This window comes from Mesoplodon bidens, assembly GCF_964165515.1.
Source record: "Mesoplodon bidens genome assembly, contig: HAP1_SCAFFOLD_186, whole genome shotgun sequence".
Taxonomy (NCBI): Eukaryota; Metazoa; Chordata; class Mammalia; order Artiodactyla; family Ziphiidae; genus Mesoplodon; species Mesoplodon bidens.
In genome coordinates, this window is record NW_027671824.1 from 20,551 (window position 1) to 41,888 (window position 21,338).

The following is a 21,338-nucleotide window of genomic DNA, read 5'->3' on the forward strand; positions in this document are numbered from 1 at the left end:
CATGTGCAATAAAAGGGGAAATATGTGTGATCCCTGCGAAGACAGACGACACATCCTGGCTGCTCCTGCAGCTGGTGTGGCCACGGGACTAAGTTCTGGCCAAAAGGAAATAAGCAGAGGTGCTACTGGCAGCGTCTCAGAACTTTCCTTAAAGCACAGCTAGTATATCTGTCCCTTTTTCCTTGCACTTGCTAGATGGGACTACTGGTGCTGGAGCAGCTGTTTCTGACCATGAGGTGCACTAAGGAGTGGGGGGGTCCCACGTAGTGCAGCAACAAGGTAGAAAGACCCTAGGTCTCTGAAGACTCGGAAGTAGAGTCATCACGCCAGTATCATCCCTCAGCTGCCCATCTCTGGGCTTCTGAGTAAGAAGGAAATAAACTTCTATCATAGTTAAGCCACTGTAGTTGGAGTGTCTATTATTTGAAGCCTAATTGAATCTTAACTGATTTAGGTCACTGCCAGGTAACATCAAGGAAAATAAAATTTGCTTAGGGAAGACGAGATACATGTGCTTAGAAGAGCAGCCCGACCCAGAGCCATAACCACGCCACTCAGGATGGCTGGTGTGAGAGGAGGTGTTAAGGTTAAGTGCACAGAAATGACTTTACACATTCGCTCAAGCATTCCGAATCCTCGGTGGCAATGCTCTTCAATCTGTCAACTGTACTGAAAAGACTTGTCCCTGTGGTATACTTTACATCTCAACTCCTCAGCTTCTCCGCCTATAAAATGTAGATAGGTTATTTATTGCATGGCTCAGAGCATTACTCTGAGTACTGACACATAGTGAGCACTCGGTAACCATAAGTGATGACTGCTCTAGCTTTTGTGTCACTAAACATCTACTAAGTCCCAACTGAGTGCCAGGCACTGTTCCAGGCACGGGGGTTACTACAATGAACACATTTTTAAAAGCCCTTGCCTTGGTGGACCTCGTTATATTCTAGCTAGACTGAACCATCCACGGTTCTCTGGCTTCTGGTCCTTTTTATGTACAGTAAGTTCCACCAGAGTCCTCTCCCCACTTCACTTCCTCATTGCTCTTCCAAGTTTCATCTTAGATATCATTTCCTCTAAAAGTCTTCCCTAACCCCTACACAACTGAATCAAGGGCTGCTCTAAGGTGTTTCAAACGGCACAGGGCCTGGCACAGAATAAATGCTCCAAAATATTCAGTAAACAAAGCAGTAAGTACACATGGGCCACAGCCTCAAGTAGAAAAAATGACCAGAACTGGCTTGCTCTTTGTCATTCAAAGTTACCACACTAAACACTGAAAACAAAAACAAATGAAAAGCCCACATAAGTATCATACCTAAAGGATTCTTCTTGTCTTTACACTTCTCGTTGAATTCAAGCATAATTTTTTTCGTAAGTTCATCAACAGCTGTATTGGAAGGTGCACACACAAGGACACGGTTTTGTTTGATTTTGGCATTGGAGTTCTCATCTGAATGCCCCCTCCTCTGGTTCGACAATTTGCAACAAATAAACAAACAAAAAAACAAACAATACTGATAAGCTCTATTGTGCAGTGTTATAGTTCTTCTCTACTGTCACATATATTTGAAAGTTCCCCTAATAACTAGTTAAAAGTAAATAAAAGCACCTACATCTTACACTGACGTTAAAAAATTACCCTGGCTGGGAATTCCCTGGCCAACGAGTGGTTAGGACGCAGTGCTCTTACTGCCAAGGGCCCAGGTTTGATCCCTGGTCGGGGAACTAAGATCCCACATGCCGCATGGTGTGCCCGAAAAAATAAATTACTCTGGCATAAAATCTAACTTCTCTGAGCCTTACCTTACTATCCACTTATTTTATTCAATGTTCAATCCAAAATGTAACCCAGGAATACATTCAAGATTGTCTCCTGGGATTAGCCGTGACCTATAATAAAGCCCGAAGACCACTATTCTAGCCCTTAGAATTAGTTTCACACAAGATAACATTTTCTGTTCCTTTTATTTCTTATAACCTTCTCTACCTCTGCTACCGCTTTATCTGATATAGTTCCACACAGTATCAAAAAGATACACAGAAGTGAAGGGAAAAACACACTTTAGTACTTATTTACACGTTAAAGTAAAACAACATACTCAATTAAGGGCACAGATGCCCTCGTGCACACTCTACCTCTGTCAGTAGGCGGTACAGGAGGCCCACAGTGGTTTTTGATTTTCCTGTCCCGGGTGGTCCATGAATCAGACAGATCTTGGCAACTGCTGGGGAGTGTTTCACCATGGCATATGCAGTTTCTATCGCTTTCTTTTGGTCTTCATTGAAATCTTTTAGGTAGGCAATCTATACAAAAGACACTAGTGAAAACGAGCGGTTCTTCCTGGGATGGCACAGGAGAGCGAGAGAGTGGAAGACATCTGTTTGAACTGCTGCTGACCTTTGTCAGACAGAAGCTTTGGTGATGATCAGGCAAAACCCCAAAATGACCCTTAATCTAAGAACCACTTTCACTACTGGAAAGAGCTACTGATGAGTCTACAGGCCTCAGTCCACCTACAACCACAACAACTATATTTTTATTTGTGATTCTTATAAAGATGATCACAATAAACTGTTTTGTACTTTTCTTCTTTTTATTCCGTGGTTCTTCCCATTTTAGTCAATCCTCTCTTTAGACAGTAAAAACATTCCAAGACTTCCTTTCCTAACACAAGTGATACAGTCAAAACAACAGGGATTTGGGGTCAGATCTGAGTCTACACCTCAGATTCACTCAAACGCTAGGTCTCTAAACTCCTAACCTCTCTGGGCTTCAGGCTTTGACAATCATTAAATCTGGGATTCCTTAGAGGGTGGGAACTGACTGAGAAAATGCATATGAAAGTCCTAACACAAGACAGGGGTTCAAATAACATTCCTTTCCTTCCGCCTGTCTCTGTGTTAATTTCCTGGAACTTACACCCAACTCTTACAACAATGAGAAATATGTGTTCACACAAAAATCACAACTTCGTCGTCGCACTGACAACAGTACCAGTCAATGCTCCACTGATCATTCAAATGCAAAAGTCATTCCATTAAACCTCCTCTTACTCCTGTATTTAATTACCTAACAAACAGTTAAGTAGGATGTTCACCTCACATTTTAATGCTGCTCTGCAAGCATGTTTTCAATTCCCTTTTGGACTCTACCTTTTTTCCTGAGGTAAGCTGACTAACTTAACACAAAGAACTACTTTGCAATATTAAAGAAAACTAAGCACTAAAAACGTCACTGGGCACACATGGTGACTATGTCTTTGTTGTAGACAACAGGGAATGTGTGACAGATAAAAATAACATGCTTTAACATCTTGACATGAAATGTTCTGACTTTCCCTGTTATCAAATGACTGTCACTCACAATTCTCTCAGATGCTGTAGTTAGTAAATCTTTTGTACAGAAGTCCATGGGGTTTGGATTCAGAACGGCTCTGGCCAGTTGGTTCCGACCACTCAGCAAAGACATGGCTTTCAACTTCCTCTGTGTAGTCACCAGAGAGCTGATTACAAGACATTTCACGAATTCATTTAAATTGACTGGTAAATTATGTTGAGTCTGGATGGAAAGGGAACACTCAGATTTCCCATTACGCACTATTATCAAGAAGGAGAAAAAGCAATTTCAGTTACCAGTGAATAACAGTGTCCAGTTAAAAAGGTTATTCAGAACAAGCTGTTTTGTAACTTTTTTTTGTGTGTGGTATGCAGCCCTCTCTCAATGTTGTGGCCTCTCCCGTTGCAGAGCACAGGCTCCGGACACGCAGGCTCAGCAGCCATGCCTCACGGGCCTAGCCGCTCTGTGGCACGTGGGGTCTTCTCAGACCGGGGCATGAACCCATGTCCCCTGCATTGGCAGGCGGACTCTCAACCGCTGCGCCACCAGGGAAGCCCTGTAACATGTTTTTTATACATCATTTAAATAATTTTCTCAGTAAGTATCTACTGACTGCCTCCTAAGAACCAGGCAACATTTCTGTCCTCTGGAGGCTTATTTTTTAGAAGAAGGGGGCAGATAAGCAAATAAACATGTCAGGTGATGGTAAGTGCTAGGAAGAAAGCCGAGAAGGGGGATGAGGAAGTGATGAGGGTTGTGAGGGAGTGTTGTTGTAGACAGGAGAGTCAGGGGAGGTTTTCCTGATATGATATTTGAGCAGAGCCATGGCATTAAGTGAGTGAGCCATGCCCGTAACCGGGGAAAGTGGGTTACAGGCAGAGAATCAGCAACTGCAAAGACAATGGGGCAGCGAGGTGCCTGGATTATTTTCACAACAGGGAGAAGGCCAGAATGGCTAGAAGGAAAAGCAGGGAGAAGCGAGCTAGAAGACCAAGACGGTAAATGCAGCTACACTTCAGAGGGCTCTGCAGTTAACCGCTCTGAACATGACTCTGAGTCAGGTCAAGAGCACAGGACAGCTCCGCGCAGGTAAGTGACACACGCTAAGTCACACATTAAAAGAATCACTTATCGCGAATGAAGAATAAACTGCAATGGAAAAAGCACAAGAAGACAACTTAAGAGGCTAAAATCTAGGTAAAAGTGAATGGTCACGTGGGCCAGGAGGCAGCAGGAGAGGTGGCACTTGGATGTAGGATATATGGCTAAGGAAGATCCGACAGGACTTCCTGATGCATTAGATGGAGCGTGCGAGGGAAAGCAGGACTCAAGGATGACGCTGAGGTTTTGGGCTGAGCAACTGGAAGAATGGGATGGAGGTCCCACATGCTGAGTTGGGAAAAAACGGAGCAACAGCAGGTGTCAGGCAGTAAATCAAGTGCTTCCTTTTGGAGTAGGTTTGAAATGTCTAATAATCTCCAAATGGAGACGTCAGGTAGTTGGATGCATGAGGAGTTCCGGGAAGGAGACAGAAACCATTGCTAAATCTTAGAAACAGAACTTTGGCAAATGTAACCACTTGTAAGAGTTGAAAGCACAGATGAAGCTAGATATCCCTGGTGCTCAACGCATCTTGCACAAAGAACTGAGCTCTGACCACACAATAGTGGACATGGCACACCAGTTATGATGCGGCACGATGTTAAACTCTAAGAGCTTTGTTGCTATTTTTAAGGTATGATACAAAAAGGGGAAGGAATAATGATCACATATTCTCTTCCCGTAACAGAGACTAAGAGAGCAGCAATGTCAAAAAGGCAGCTTGGCATATATCAAGCATGTGGACTTCGTAGTCAAACAAAATTAGGTTTCAATTCTGCACCGAGTGTTTAATAGTAAGGATGCCTTTGGATATGTTACTTAACATCCCTGAACTCTGATTTCCCAATGAGCAGGGAACAAACCATTCTGCTTTGCAGGGCTCTGGGAAAAGATGATAAATGTGTACAGGAAGGACAGGGCACACTGGCTGGCCACAGTCAGTAGTCCTTAAATTCAAGCTAACATTATTTTTGTTATGCTACCTTAGGGAGAGAAGTCCCTACACCACAATGGATGGGAGTGATGAAACAGTAAACCCCTCCAGTTGCCTTACAATTAGTTCTGTGTTTGGTCTGCTCATCAATAATTAGCCCCCAAACCAAGGCTGGAATGTGATTTAACAAACAGATGGTTTGCAAACTGTCTGTTTTATAACAAACACACTGACAGATGAAGGCATTTACTAGAAGGAGAAGACATTACAAAAGAAAGCTTTAAAATCCTAAGTCTAAAGCAATACGTGCTGGGCCTTTTCCAGCTGAGTCTAGAAAAACTAAAAGAGGACTCTGAATGGTAAGTAATCAACCTAGCAAATACAGTCTGGTAAACATAGAGCAAACATACATCTGGTAAATGGACAGCAAATAGAGGGCTGGTAAATGTATAGCAAATACATGGGTAGTAAAGCCTAATTTAGAGGGAGATGAAAAGATGAGCTGCTGACAGATTTCTCTTCCATGTCTCATTAGGTACTTACTGACTGAAGTGCGGCGGAACGTATGAACATAGCCACAGTAATGTTCACGGGGAACTTGCAGGCGATGTCTCTCTATATCCTTCTTCTCTCCATTTAGTCTTTCAGGAACCAAAAACACCAAATCATTTTCCTTTGGATGAAGCTGTTTAGCTAGTTCACATTCCTCAAGATAAACTATAACACAAGAAGAAGCCAGCATTTATTCTAACAGAATTATTTTACATGAGATTAAAGGATATTAAACGCTTGTACTAAGTTCAAGCAAGTATACAGCACTAGCGGACTTTGTACATACTTCAAAATGATAGTCTAAGCTAGTCAGCATTGACAAATATTGATCACACAGCATTATAAAAGTCTTCTTAAAACCTGCTACAAAGCCAAAATAGATGAAGTCATAATATTCAAAAGTAGCTAATACATTTCTTTTCCTTGAAGTTTACCTTAGTTTTTAATCAAGGAATTTTCACTTTTGTGCCCTGCTTTCAAAATCCCGAGAGAAAATCTGGAAACAGATCCATGTACACGTAAGAATTTTGAGCCTACTAGTGGCATTTCAAACAAGGGGGAAAGGACAGTAGTAAAATAAATGGGGCTGGGAAAACAGAGCAAGCTCTAAAATTAAAAAAAGTTCAGTACCAACTGCCAAATCCAGCAGCAACATACTGAACCAAAGCACGAAGTACTAGGATTAAGTAGACTGAACTACTAAGTCAAAAAAGAATTTTAAAAATGCATCATGTAAGAAATGTCTATTTGAAGGCATCAGAGAGCAAATACAACAATGAAGAATCACTCTGTTGAGATCCAGAACAAGGTGGAGATCCGTAAGGGTCAGCCCAGTATTTTACCTAGAAACATCTGAACTCTTCAGGGAGTGGCAGCCAGGAATTTGAGCAGTACCTGGGATAGCCTTGTACAAAAAAAGAGACAAAAACTGGAGTCCAGGGCCTGCATAGATAAAGTAGGCATCCTGGTAGCCCTCAAGCTTCAGGTAGGGACCATGAAGGACTACACCCAACAATGAAGGCAGCTTCAATTCACCCGAGTACTTCAGGAAAGCTCAATCCTTTAAGCTGATCCCACATTGCTAGTACTCCCAGAATCCTGGCAGAAGCAAAGAAAAATCCTCTCTGGAAGAGGACATCCTATCATCCTAGGCCCCTGATTATTTTTTAAATAGCTTTCCAAAGACAATGACCAACATATTAGAAATAAGCAAAGCACCAGGAGAGAATACATGAACTACTAGAATCAACAAACAAACAAAAAAGGGCTGCACAAGGCACTACACAGAGTACAGTCCTTGAATTGGTTCTAGGACTCCCGCAGGCACCAAAATCCTCAGATGCTCATGTCCCTTATGTAAAACGGCATAGTATTTGCATATAACCCACGCACATCCTCCAGTACACTTTAAATCATCTCTAGATTACTTATAATACCTAATACAATGCAAACGCTATGGACATAGTTGTAAATCCAACATAAGTGGTATGTAAATAGGTGCTGGTGCAAACATGTTTTTCTGGAATTTTTTTTCCCTGAATATTTTCAATCCACGCTTGAATCCGATGACGCAAATCCCGCAAATACAGAGGACCAACTGTATGTATAACACAGTTTAAAATATAGAGTTAAAATACGTAACAATAATAATATACAAAGTGGAACAGATAAACAGGGTTAAAGTTTTTTAAGATTTTGCCTTATCTATGGAGACACTTAAAGTATCGATGAAATCTGTAAACTTTGAATCATGTACGCTCTAAGTTTTCACCTAAACTACTAAATGGCAAAAGAGGTATAAGTTGACGTATAATTTCCAAACTAAAAGAAAAGAAAAAATGAATGGTTCAAAGGTCTCACATATATGTAAAGAGTACACTCTAGTTCTATCAGTTTTTTCTTTATATATTTTATTAGGTATTCAAAATGGTCCTATCTTCTGTTCACTGAACTTGCTATCATTGTGAAATACTCGCTTTTAATCTCAAATAATGCTCTTCTGCCGTAAAGTCTATTTAGTCTGGTATTAACAGAGCAAAACAAGTTTCTTTTAGTTGGGTTTGCATGAGTAGCTTTCTCCAATCTTCCTCTTCTAACCTTTCTGTATCCTTATGTTTACATGTATTACTTGTAAACAGCATATAACATGCCAATACTGATCTTGAAATAACTTTTTCTACCCAAAGATACTACGGCTAGTTAGAAAATTGAAAGCTCACATACAGGATAAAACATATAGATGGTATCGGTTACATCAGGTAGCAAGAAAGCTCTCAAAGACTAGCCTGTCTAAAGGGCTCAGGAGCCAACTTGAAGAAACCAATTACAAAGACTTGAAACAAGTGTATTTAAGGCCATGTGTTCATAACGAAAAAACATTTTTTTAAAGTTCACTGGTCAACCCAGCACTTGCAGAGAATTAAGTCATTATTTTGAAAACTGGTAAGGAGTCAAGTATCAATACTTATTCTACCCTTCTTTATAAAGTATACTACTGAGTAATCAAATAAAATGGAGCACTTTTTCTTTACAGAACTACAATAGCAAATAAATGAAGAAATGATCAAATAAAAATATCACCATTTTGTATCCTTTAGTAAAATAATTAATCTAGGCATTAAGGATCAACGGTTATAAGTATTACAAAAAGACAAATTAGAGATCAAGCACCTCCTGATAAAGGAACACACCAACCTCAGCTATGAACTAGTTTTGCCAAAAATATTAGGTCCAATGAAACTGATCAAGCCTCTAGATCCAACTATCAATTTACAAAAAGTACAAAGGACTGAAAAACATACTAAACACCACCAGGGGGATGCTATCAGCAAGACACAGACACAGACCCTGTAATTCTACAGGGTCAACAACACAATTTCTTCAACAAATAAATTACAAAGCGGGAGGGATCCATGAAGCAGACAATTGTAATTGAAGAAGACATATTAACAATGTCAGTGAGTGGACCTAACTTGGTTCTTAATTCAAGCAGGCTGAAATAAATTGTTCTTTATGAGGAAACGGAAAACTTGAACACTGTCTAGCTATCTAATATTAAGAAATCATGGTTCATACTTTAGCAACAAAATAATGAATTATTAGCAAAAATACTATGAATTTTTAGGTCCATCTCTATTAGAGATAGTCACTTAAATAATTATGACACCAAAAGAAAAAAATCTAACCAATGATGATCTGCAAAACCTCTCCCTAGAAAACTGTAAAACATTACTGAAAGTAAACCTAAATAACTGACAGTATGTATCGTATTCAAATCAGTATTAGAAAGATGTCAATTCTTAACAAATGTCCACATCTTTTTTTTCTCTAAAACTTACATGGTAATGCAAAGGGACAAGAATAGCCAACGTACTCTTAAGGCCAAACAAGGTAAGCAGACTTGCTCATTAGTGTTTATAATAAAGCTTAATTAAGTAAAATTAAGCAATGTGATATGGGCAGAAAGGTAGGCAAATGATCCAACAAAGAAGAAAGGAGTCCAGAAAAAGGCGAGTGCATTAAATGGACTTAGATTTGTAACAAATATGACACTGCAGACCATGGAGAAAGGATAATCTTTTCAATAAACACTACTGGGGTAATTACATCTCCATTAGGGAAAAAAATGAAACATGGCCCCTACATCTTACTCGTGTACAAAATCCATTCCAGGTCGGCAAAACAGCGAAGCCTCTAGAAAAGGGATTGGCAAACGTTCTGTAAAGAGCCAGATTTTTCTTTGCAGGCTACACATGGTGTCTGTTGCATATTCATCATCATCTTTTCTTCAAAAGCTTAAAAAAATGTAAGAACCTTACTCTTGGGCAGCATAAAAACAGGATACAGGGTAGATCTGCAAGCTGTGGTTTGCTGACACCTGTTCTAGATGTTAAGATAATATATTTATGACCTGCAGCAGGGAAAGGTTTCTTAAACCTTTGGCACAGACCATTAACCATAAAAAATACACAGATGCATTTGTTATGTTAAAAAATAAAGTCTAAACAAGAATAAAATAAGAATTTTAAAGACATCACTAAGAGAGACATAATGCAAGCCAAAGTGGGAGGATGGTTTATATCCAGATTGCATAAAGAACTTGCTACAAATCAGTAAGGAAAAGACAACTAACAGAAAATGAACAAGAGTCTTTAATAGGTGCTTCCCTAGAGAGGTTACTTGAGCATCTACTAAATATATGAGAAGGTGCTCAATCTCACTGATAGCCAGGATATTACAAAATAAAACCACAAATGGCCATCAGTACACACACACTACAATGGCTAAAATGAACAGCACAATCAACACAAATGTGTTGGCAGAGACATGGAGCAACGTGACTTCCATACGCTGGTGGGGTGTGTCATTCTGCATGACTAGCTTGGCATTATCTACTCATGTTAAGCTCATGCATAATACCCTGAGACTCTGAGACCCACTTCAGGAGACAGACTCCACAAAAATGCCCTCGCATAACACGAAGAGACACATGAATGACCATAGTAGCATTATTCATAAAATGCTGTGTGTAGAAGAAGGCCTGTGGCTGCTATCATTAGAAAGACCTGCTTACAAGGTTGGCCCCCTTGGAATCTGGGAACTTGGTTTTCCAGACAGCTCTCATCATTTGCTGATGACAATGGCTCACTGTACCTTACCTGTTTGCCAAATTTTTTCTCTACAGCTTATGTCAAACACCCACTTCACTTGTGAAAGTCATGAATGTGGGCTAGGCAGAGGGTGTTTTAGGCACTGGGTCTCTAAGCTTCCCTGGTAGATAATGTGTCACATGGGTTGTCGCAGCCCACTACTGGGAAAATTAAGTGTGTCCTGTGTGACTTCGCTGGGAAATGACTCTTGGAAACTTGCTCCTGGTTTCCTTTTTCCCTTTGCTGATTTTGCTTTGTATCCTTTTGCCATAGTAAGTCACAGCCATGAGCAGGAATATAATTCCTGTGAGTCCTCCTAGCGAATCACTGAACTTGGGCATGGACTTGGAGAGCCCTGACACAGAGGCCTAAACTGCTGAAAAAATGTCCATTAACGGGAGTTCTCTGGCAATCCAGTGGTTAGGACTCGGCGCTTTCACTGCTGTGGCCCGGGTTCAATCCCTGGTCGGGGAACTAAGATCCCACAAGCTGCATGGCACTGACAAAAAAAAACTTCTTTAAAATAATAATAACAAAAATGTCCATCAACAGTAAAATTGTGACACAGTCACATATTGAAATACCACCACAGCAAAGAAAAAAATACCAAAGATGCACACAAAATTGATGAATTACGAAGACATGTTACGTGAAAGAAGTCAGACACAAGAGTAAATGCTATGTGATTCTATCATACCATCAAGATAAATGGATGATAAATCAGTGATTTAAATATTAGAAAGAAATATAAAACTACTACAAGAAAATATGGAAGTATTTATCTGATTTCTAAAACCAACTGAACAGTAAAGAAATAAATACGGTATTTTTGAACATGTGAAGATAAAAATTGTCTGCCTCAAAAACTGCATGTGAAACTGAACAGCAAATAATGAAATTGAAAAAAAATTAACAATGCATACAAGTAAGAAAATAACCTCCCTAAGAGAAAAAAAAAGGACAAAAGGCATGAACAGACAATTATCCGCCCCCCCCCCAAGAATATAAAAGACCAATAAAGATTTGAGGACAAAAACTACAACTTCAAATGAGATACATGTTCCATATAAAACTGGGGGATAAGTTTAAACTAGCAAATGAGAAGAGATACATTCTTACATTCTTATGTCAGAAGTGAAAATGGTATTCTTTTTGGTAGACAGAGGCAATATGAACCGAAAGTCTTAAAATGCACACACTGTTTGATCTAGCAAAGGGATTTATTCAGTGTAACAGTAAAAAATCATAAGTAATGTACATGTCTAACTAGAAATTACTGGTTAAAGAGAACTATGGAATACACTTACAATGGAATAACTACAAACACTGAACATGCTATTATTATTTATCTCTGAAAAGACATTTATAATAGACTAAATGAAAATAAGTCAAATGTAAGCTTCACGAAGGTGGAATTTTATGTTTTCATCACAGCTACATACCTAGCATCTAGAATCATACACTATCAGGTAGTATAAAGTCAGTAAATATTTGCTGAATAAATACATGAAAAAAGTCACTTAGGTAAAATAACCCTACCCACCCACCCTTCACTCAGATGAATAGAAAGTCTAGCAGTAAGATATACACTACTATGTTCATAAGATGATCTCTGAATGATGGGAACTGTGAGTGATGTTTATTTTACTATTGGCTAATATTATCTGAATAATCTACAGTGAACATATAATACCTTCCCCCCCAAATATATGTACACGCTTTTTTTCTTAAGTGAATCTATGGAGTGGGATGGACTGCAAGGGGGAAGGAGACAGACGGAGAATTTATACTTTTTATTTTAAAGGGTTCTAAATGCTTGGTTTATTTATAACTAAGACATAAATGTGACACATGCTCCAGACAACTCATGAAGTGAGAGCAGAGATGGCAGAGAGATTTACTCAGAATCTATACTCATGATCATGTCAACACCCCCTTCGCCCCCGCCAATCAACCTCCCTCACTCACCTTCTCTCTCCCTTGCCCAGCAACTAGGGACACTTTGGCCTGTGGTATTCTGCTAGCACAATGGTTAAAACCATGAATTTTATAACTGTCCCAGTAATTATCCTCATTAAGTAAAGACTTTAAACATACTCTTTGTAAGAGCTTAGAAATTCACCTCAGGAAACCTATATCCCAGAAAATTCAAGCAATTATTATGTTCCCTCAAATAGCAATCTCCAATTATTATATGATAGAGCCCAAGTTACATAAGAAACAACTTACCCACAAACTCCCAGTATTTTTTATAATCAGCAGGAAATTTTTGTAAATGCAACTGATGGAATTTCTCTTTGTTTGGAGAGCTGATCCATTCCTGTGCCACCTACGCAAAGCAAAAAAAAGCAACTTAAGAAAGCAAAAACATCTGAAAAGCCAATGTTAAACGGCAAAATTTTCCAAAGTAAGCAACCATAAAATCCAGAACCTAGAACTCCTGTGTGACACAAACATTAAAAATTAATTTGGGACTTCTGGTTTCCAGCTTGGCATGTAAGGAACTTAGAAGTCGCCACTCCATCCTAACAAGTAAAAAGAGACAAAAAGGTGGATACAGACAATCACAACTTGCCAGCGCAGAAAACTCTGAAGTAGAAACCTCCATGCCAGGAGGAAATCCTGAACTGGATGCGACAAACTGTTGGAGGCTCAGCATGACCTCTCTTAAAAACTCTAGGGGGACCCAGTCATAAAAGGGACTCCACACTTTGGTGAGTCTTACCTCTAGGAGCTCGAACAGGCCCTCACAGTGAACACTGGAGAAAATTCCCTGTGTGCTTCCAGCGGGGGTGGGGGGTTGGTGGGGACTGGGGTAAAGGAACCATTGTGTAATACACCAGAGCATTCTTGACCTTCTTAACAAGGCCTGATCTATGAGATGCTATTTTTCCGGAGTCAAAGTTGCTGGGATTTTATCAGAGCTTAAACTACTTGAGGGAAGAAAACCAGCTCCAGCCCATTCTAACCATCCTGTCTCACCCAAGGAGGTGGGGGGAAACTAAGAAGCATGTGGTGTAAAGTTCTTAGTCCAGAGGCAAAGGCTCACTAAAAGAGTGACACCTTATCATAGGACTATGGAATGGTCTTCCTTCCCCCATACCTCATTTCTATATCACTAAAGGCCTATTTACTGCTGTTCCTTTTACTTAGTAGATTACGTCTGCCTTGCAACAAAAAATTACAAGGCATACTCAAAGGCAAAAAGCACAGTTTGCACAGAATAAAGAAGCACTAAAACCTGTCAGATATGGCAGGAATACTGGAATTATCAGACCAGGATTTTTTTTATACTATAGTTAATATACTAAGAGTTTAATGAAAAAAGGAGGCCATGAAATAATAGATGGGTAATGTAATGAATGAGATGGAAAGTAGAAAGAATCAAAAGGTAATGCCAGAGATCAAAAACACTGTAACAGAAATGAAGGATGCCTCTGATGGCCTCATTAGTACACTGGACATTGCTGAGGAAACAATCTCTGAGCTTGAGGCTACAGCAATAGAAGCTACCAAAGCTGAAAAGCAAGGAGAAAAAAATGGGTAAAAAAAACCACACCCCAGAATATCCAAGACTGTGAGATAATGACAAAAGATGCAGCATACACATAATGGAGATACGAGAAGAAGAGAGAGCGAAAAAGAAGCAGTATTTGAGGTATAATGACTCAAGAGTTTTCCAAAATTAACATCAGACACCAAACCACAGATCCAGGAAGCTCCAAGACCAAGCAGAATAAATGCCAGAAACTACACCTAGGCATATCATATTCAACCTTCAGGAATATGAAATATCAAAGATAAAGGAAAAATAATTCATGAAAGAAGCCTGTGGGAAAAAACACCTTATCTATAGAGGAGGAAGGATAAGAATTACATCTAACTTCTCCTCAGAAACCATGCAAGCAAGGAGAGAGTAGTGAAATATTTAGACTGTTGAAAGAAAAAATCCTACCAATCTAGAATTCAGAATGCTGAAAAATTATCCTTTAAAAGTGAAGGAGAAAGGCTTCTCTGGTGGCACAGTGGTTAAGAATCTGCCTGCCAACACAGGGGACACAGGTTCGATCCCTGGTCCAGGAAGATCTCACATGCCACGGAGCAACTAAGCCCGTGAGCCACAACTACTGAGCCCGCATGCCACAACCACTGAAGCCCACATGCCTAGAGCCCGTGCTCCATAACAAGAGAAGCCACTGCAATGAGAAGCCCACACACTGCAAAGAGTAGCCCCTGCTCGCTGCAACTAGAGGAAGCCTGTGCACAGCAATGAAGACCCAATGCAGCCAAAAATAAATAAACTAAATTTATTTAAAAAAGAAAAAAATAACTCAACAGTAAGAAAACAGACAACCTGATGAAAAAGATGTGCAAAAGGCCTGGACAGACACCTCACCAAAGTAGATATACAGACCGTAAATTAGTATATGAAAAAATGCTCCATATCTTATGTCATCAAAGGAATGCAAATTAAAACAACAAGATACTATTACACACGTATTAGAATGGCCAAAATCTGGAGCACTGACAGGACCAAATGCTGACGGGGATGTGGAACAGTAGGAACTCTCATTTATTGCTCGTGGGAATGTAAAATGGCACCATCACCTTTTTTTTTTTCTTTTTTTTTGCTGAGCCACGTGGCTTGTGGGATTTAGTTCCCTGACCGAGGATCGAACCTGTGCCCCCTGCAAGTGGAAGTGCAGAGTCCTAACCACTGGACCACCAGGAAATTCCCAAGATGGTACCACCAGTTTGGAAGACTGTTCGGTGGTTTCCTATGAAACTAAACATATTCTTACTGTAGGATCCAGCAATAGTGCCCTCACTATTTATCCAAATGAACTGAAAACTTATATTTATGTTAAAAACCTGCACATGGATATTTATAGCAGCTTTATTCATAACTGCCTAAACTTGGAAGCAACCAAGATGCCCTTCAGTGAGTGAACGGATAAACCAACTATGGTACAACCAGACAATGGAATATTATTTAGTGCTAAAAAGAAATGAGCTATGAAGCCATGAAAAGACACAGAAGGAACTGAAATGCACATTACTAAGTGAAAGAAGCCAATCTGGAAAGGCTACATACTGTGTGATTCCAACTATTTGACATGCTGGAGAAAGCAAACTATGGAGACAGTAAAAGGATGAGTGATTGCCAGGGTTGAGACTGTGGAGGGGTGAACAGGCAGAGCAGAGAGGATTTTTAGGGCAGTGAAAGTACTCTGATATTAGAGGACTGCTACATGTCATTATACGTTTGTCCAAACCCTTAGAATATACAAATCAAGAGTGAACCCTAATGAAAACTATGGACTCTGGGTGGTAATGACGTGTCAATGTAGGTTCATCAGTTGTACAAATGTACTACATTGGTAGGGGATGTTGATAATGGGGGATGCTATGCAGAGTTCCTCTAGCTCGCTGCAACTAGAGAAAGCCTGTGTGCATCAACCAAGACCCAACCCAGCCAAAAATGAATCACATAAATTTCTATATATATTTAAAAAAGATAAGTACTGAGTACTATCTCCAAAATTTACGCCCAATGAATTCACTTCTCTTTATTTCCATAGCTACCACCTAGATCAAGCTACCATCATCTTTCTCCTGGGCTATTATAATAGCCCCCGACAGGTCTACTGCATCTATGCTTACCTTTCTACAGTTATTCTCTAATGAGCAACTAAGAATGTTTTCTTTAAAACAAAAAAGTAAACTATTACATATTGCTACTCCCCCAGCCTAAACACCAACCAACTAAAAATCCTCCAACATCTTCTCACTGTACTGAGAATGAAACCCCAACCTGCACTTACAGGGTTGTATACCATCCAGCTCTTGACTGATTTCTGCAATCTTACTTCATTTCCCTTTACCTCTAAGTTACCTTACTCCAGTCACATCAGCCTAATCTCTTTGCTCACATATGCTCAGTTAGGCCTACTTCAAAGCATTATAGTCTTGACCCTCCCCCCTCCTCTGCACAAAACCCTCCTCTCCTGGCTCTCAGCCCGATCTCAACAGCAGCCTCCCAATGTCGCTCATCATATCAACCTGTTTTGTTTCCTTCACAGAACAAATTATAACAGGAAATTAGCTAAAAATGGTGCAATCTCCCTATAAGGGGTGTGGGCACTAAGAATCACAGCTGGTACTCCAGAAGGGCCCCCTTTCTGCCTGCTCCTTGTCTACACAACCTAAAAAGCAGCTGCCAATTACACTCTGCATACACGTGCATGCACACACAGGTAACCGAAGGGGACTGCAGACAGAGCCAGCAAACCAAAACTTTAAGAAAATAGAGTATTTGCCAAAACTGACCAAAAAAATTGGTCCCTGTCAAAATAGTGCACATTTATCTAATATTTTTGTGTGTTAAACGTAAGGATTAAAAACTAATATATCCTCTATCAGTCACATCAGTACACAAAAGACTCATATTTCTTTTTTTCCCCCCACACACTGTATTTTATTTTTACAAGAGATAAATAAACTGACACCAAGCATTGCAAATGGATGACCACAACAAAAGCAACAATGATTGCAATTACCAAACACGAAACAGACTCATACTATGTCATAATATTGACATTCAGTCCAGGAATCCTCCACTGTAACAGCTCCTTTACTTTGTTGTGAAAATTGACTTGTATACTTTTTGCCTCTGAGTCCTGTGGGATTTTTTTTTTATTCAAGAGACTCATATTTCTAAAAGTTGAATTTGCTCGTTTGCCCTTTGGGGCAAGGGATAATTCTACGCAATGTCATTGCATTCCACCTGCAATAAGACATAAGAAATGGATAACCAAACACTGCGTTTCATGTCCTAAATAGGATACCAACCACATTTCTGTCAAAGGACTCTAAACACACTTCAGCATTCCATTAACAAACAATATTACGAAGTCAAATTACATCCAAATGAGGATAAGAAGCCTTGGCCCAAGACTGTGGTTGATGCCACAGTCTCTGGCTTATAAGAAAGAATAAACATTAAAAGTAATCAAGGTATCTGAGAATTCTCTGGCAGTTCAGTTGTTAGTGCTTTCACTGCTGAGGGCCCAGGTTCAATCCCTGGTCAGGCAACTAAGATCCCACAAGCCACACGTTACAGTGGGAAAAAAAAAAGGAATCAAGGTATATTAATAATACCATTAATAAATGTTGGCCTATATAAACTACAAATGCTAAAACAATGCTGTTTCACTACATGGTTAAAGAAAAAGAACAAGATTGCAAAAATAAGAAAAAAAGAACAAGATAAAACTTCACGGTAAAGATGACAGATTGAACACAGGCATTTCCTTTCATTCCCCTGAAACCCCACTAAAACACCCAAGGGATTTTTCACAACAGGATTAATTCATTAGGATGAAGAGAACAGAAGACGAGGCAAGAGTATCAAAATCTGGGAAGCTGGTAAGCAGATGGATGAATGGTTAACTAACTCAGCAAGTCCAAGAAGCTGAACTCTAAGAAGGAAGTGTCTGACATACACCTCTAGGAGGAGGAGGGCTGAAGGGAGACTGCCCATCCCTGTTCCTAGCAAAAAGCTAGAGTGGTTTCACTTCTATAAAGTGTGACCGTCTCTGCCTGTGGGGCAGCAGATAGAGAGGGGATACTGTACTTAAAAAAAAAAATGTGGGGGGGGGCGTCCCTGGTGGTACAGTGGTTAGGCATCTGCCTGCCAATGCAGGGGCCACGGGTTCTATCCCTGGTCTGGGAAGATCCCACGTGCCGTGGAGCAACTAAGCCCATGCACTACAACTACTGAGCCTGCGCTCTGGAGTCTTTGAGCCACAACTACTGAAGCCCTCACCACAACTAGGGAAAAGCCCACGTGCAGCAACGAAGACCCAACACAGCCAAAAATAAATAAAATAATTTTAAAAATAAAATAATTTTTAAACAGGGAATTAAGCAAATATTTAGATACTGAATGCCTGGACCTTTCCCTCTGCCCCCACCCTCACCCCACAGTCAGCTCCCCATCAAGCCTATGCTTTCCAGGCAATCGATCTGAAGATTCTTCTTGGGGAAATCTGACCTCACTAAGAGGGGAAAAGAAAAGACTAAAAACAGTGACATGAGGGTGGGGATGAGGCTTCCCAATAAAATGCCAAATGGTCAACAAGCCTATCCCTTTCACTCAGAGCTTCTAATCTGTTTTAAAATCTTACATGTAACAAAATATAGATTATAACTATACCCAAGCATGTAATCTTAATATAAAGAATGAAACTAATTTGGATTTCACCATGTGATGGTGTCCTTCAGATCACATTTGACTTCCACAGTGCAAATAATAAAGGACCATTTTAGTACAAGTATCTCTTTTCCTAAGCATCTCTTTTGACCTGTCATTATTTAAATGCATCCTCTTTTCTTATAGCATTAAAAAGTTGAGATATAGTTCACAATATAAAATTCACCACTTTAAAGTGTGCACACTACAGTGTGTTTTTAGTACATTCACTATTTTGTGTAACCATCACCATTATCTAATTCCAGAACATTCCCACCATCCCAAAACAAGCCTTATACCTATTAGCAGTCAGTCCTAATTCCCACACCCCTCCCTCACCCATCCCCTGGCGACTACTAATCCACTTTCTGTCTCTACGGATGTGCCTATTCTGGAAAATTCGTATAAATGGAATTACACAATGTGTGGCCTTCTGTACCTGGCTTCTTTCACTTAGCATAATATTTTCCAGGCTCATCAAAGAACAGGTAAAAGTACATAGAACGGGTCATTCCTTTTAATAGTAGACTAATATTCCATTGTAGGCATATACCATGTTTTGTTTACCCATTCATCTCCTGATGGACATCTCGGCTGTTTACAACTTTTGGCTATTATGAACAATGCTCCAATCTGCTTGTTAGTATCCTGTTCTTAAATGTGAGTAAACCAACAAAAATCATTAGACATGTGAAGAAAGGAGTTAACATGAAAGGTCTGTAGACACTAAAATGAATAGGAAAAAAGCAACTGGGAAAACAGGGACAATGAAAGGAGAACAAAACATTCAACTAACTTTAAACTTATCATTAATTAACTTCAGGTAGTAAAAAATACTGTGCACATGAAGAAAGCACACAATCCTATAAAAAGGAATAATGAGAGGACAAGAGTACTGTGAAACTAAAAATATGCTCAAAAATTGTTTCAATAGACTTGGACGCTGAGAAAGTCTCCAAGGAAGGAGAATGACGATGACAACAACAAAGACAGAGATGGCAAAATAGAAAGAAATTTTAAGACATGCAAAGTTTCAAAATTTATCTCCTACACATTCTTTTCTCAGGAAGCTTGAAGGATGTGCCTTACTAAAATGAGAGGGTGACAAAAACAGACAACCCTGGGTACAGGAGACAAAGATCCAACACAGGAAAGAAGGAAATGCAAGCCCTAGGATGAGGATGGTGAGCATTTCAGGTTAACCATCCTAAACCAAGAAGATGAAATTTATCAACTATCTGATGTGCCTGATCATACTGAGAGGCCTAAACATCCAAGAGACAGCCTGAAGCTAAATTAGTAATACGTACATAGAAAATTAAGTAAACAATAAATCCAGAGAAAGCAAAGAGTCGGAAACGAAAAGTAGTTACAACTACCACATGACTTAGTCGCGGACACTTTTGTTTTTAATTCAAAGACCTTATTCTCTTTTGTTTAAATTAATTTATTTTTGCTGTGTTGGGTCTTCGTTTCTGTGCGAGGGCTTTCTCTAGTTGCGGCAAGCGGGGGCTACTCTTCATCGCAGTGCGTGGGCCTCTCACTATCGCAGCCTCTCTAGTTGGGGAGCACAGGCTCCAGACACGCAGGCTCAGTACTTGTGGCTCACGGGCATAGCTGCTCCACGGCACGTGGGATCCTCCCAGACCAGGGCTCGAACCTGTGACCCCTGCATTAGCAGGCAGATTCTCAACCACTGCGCCACCAGGGAAGCCCAGTGGACACCTTTTATATCGTCAAAATAATAACAAATACTGACCTAAAAATTACAAGACTACTCCATAGTGAGGATGGGAAAACAGGAGAGGTGTGTGTGAACACAGGGCTGGGAAGAGAGGGTACTTCCTGTAGTGGGTAATTACAGAAAATGTCTAGTACTGAAAAATTAACAAGTCAAAATAGTGGCATGTTATTTAGAAATATGGAAGTAAATAACAAAAGGATCCCTCAAGGATCAAAAATAATTACTTGGGGAGGTGAGAGTGGCTGATTTTTTTTTTTAATAATGGGCCTTCCACAAGTATTTGACTATCTTAAACTTTGTGTATATACAAACGGAACTTGTGCTCATTCTGCTTTGAAAAGGTTCTAGCTACAGAAATGTCCTGAAGGAAGAAATCTTAAAGATAAACATATAAATACTTCTGAACTAAGGGAAAAATAAAATCACAAATGTGTCCTAAATTTAAGGGCTATGAATGGCCTCTAAGCAATTTAGTGTTTTCTGGAAAGGATAAACGTTCAAGAAAAAAGTAAGCTCCAAGATGAAGAAAATCTCTGTATATTCCCCAGCTTATTTAACTGTATACACTGTTCACTGAACTAACGATTTTGTAAGGTAAGAAAATCATTCTTGTAATACTATTTCACATTGTTCTTAAGGAGAGAGACTGAACAGCCTTTATCAGTTAGTTGTTTCTAATGGTTCTGAAACACTAGTAAAATAATTCTTACGACAATGGCTGAAATTTAGGGCATAAATTGACACCAACTTGCCTCTTTGTGCAG

The 21,338-nt window shown here is 39.7% G+C and overlaps 1 pseudogene across 1 annotated transcript in view; it reads right to left on the minus strand.

Moving 5' to 3' along the window:
• The window catches only part of LOC308610969 (putative helicase senataxin), a 56,746-nt pseudogene that overhangs the window by 19,096 nt on the left and 16,312 nt on the right, over nt 1–21,338 (minus strand). The window contains exons 9-13 of the transcript in view: nt 12,806–12,905; nt 5,919–6,092; nt 3,368–3,600; nt 2,140–2,307; nt 1,319–1,469 (exon numbers count right to left, since the gene is read on the minus strand). The product of the transcript in view is annotated as a putative helicase senataxin (transcript). The remainder of the gene's footprint in view (nt 1–1,318; nt 1,470–2,139; nt 2,308–3,367; nt 3,601–5,918; nt 6,093–12,805; nt 12,906–21,338) is intronic.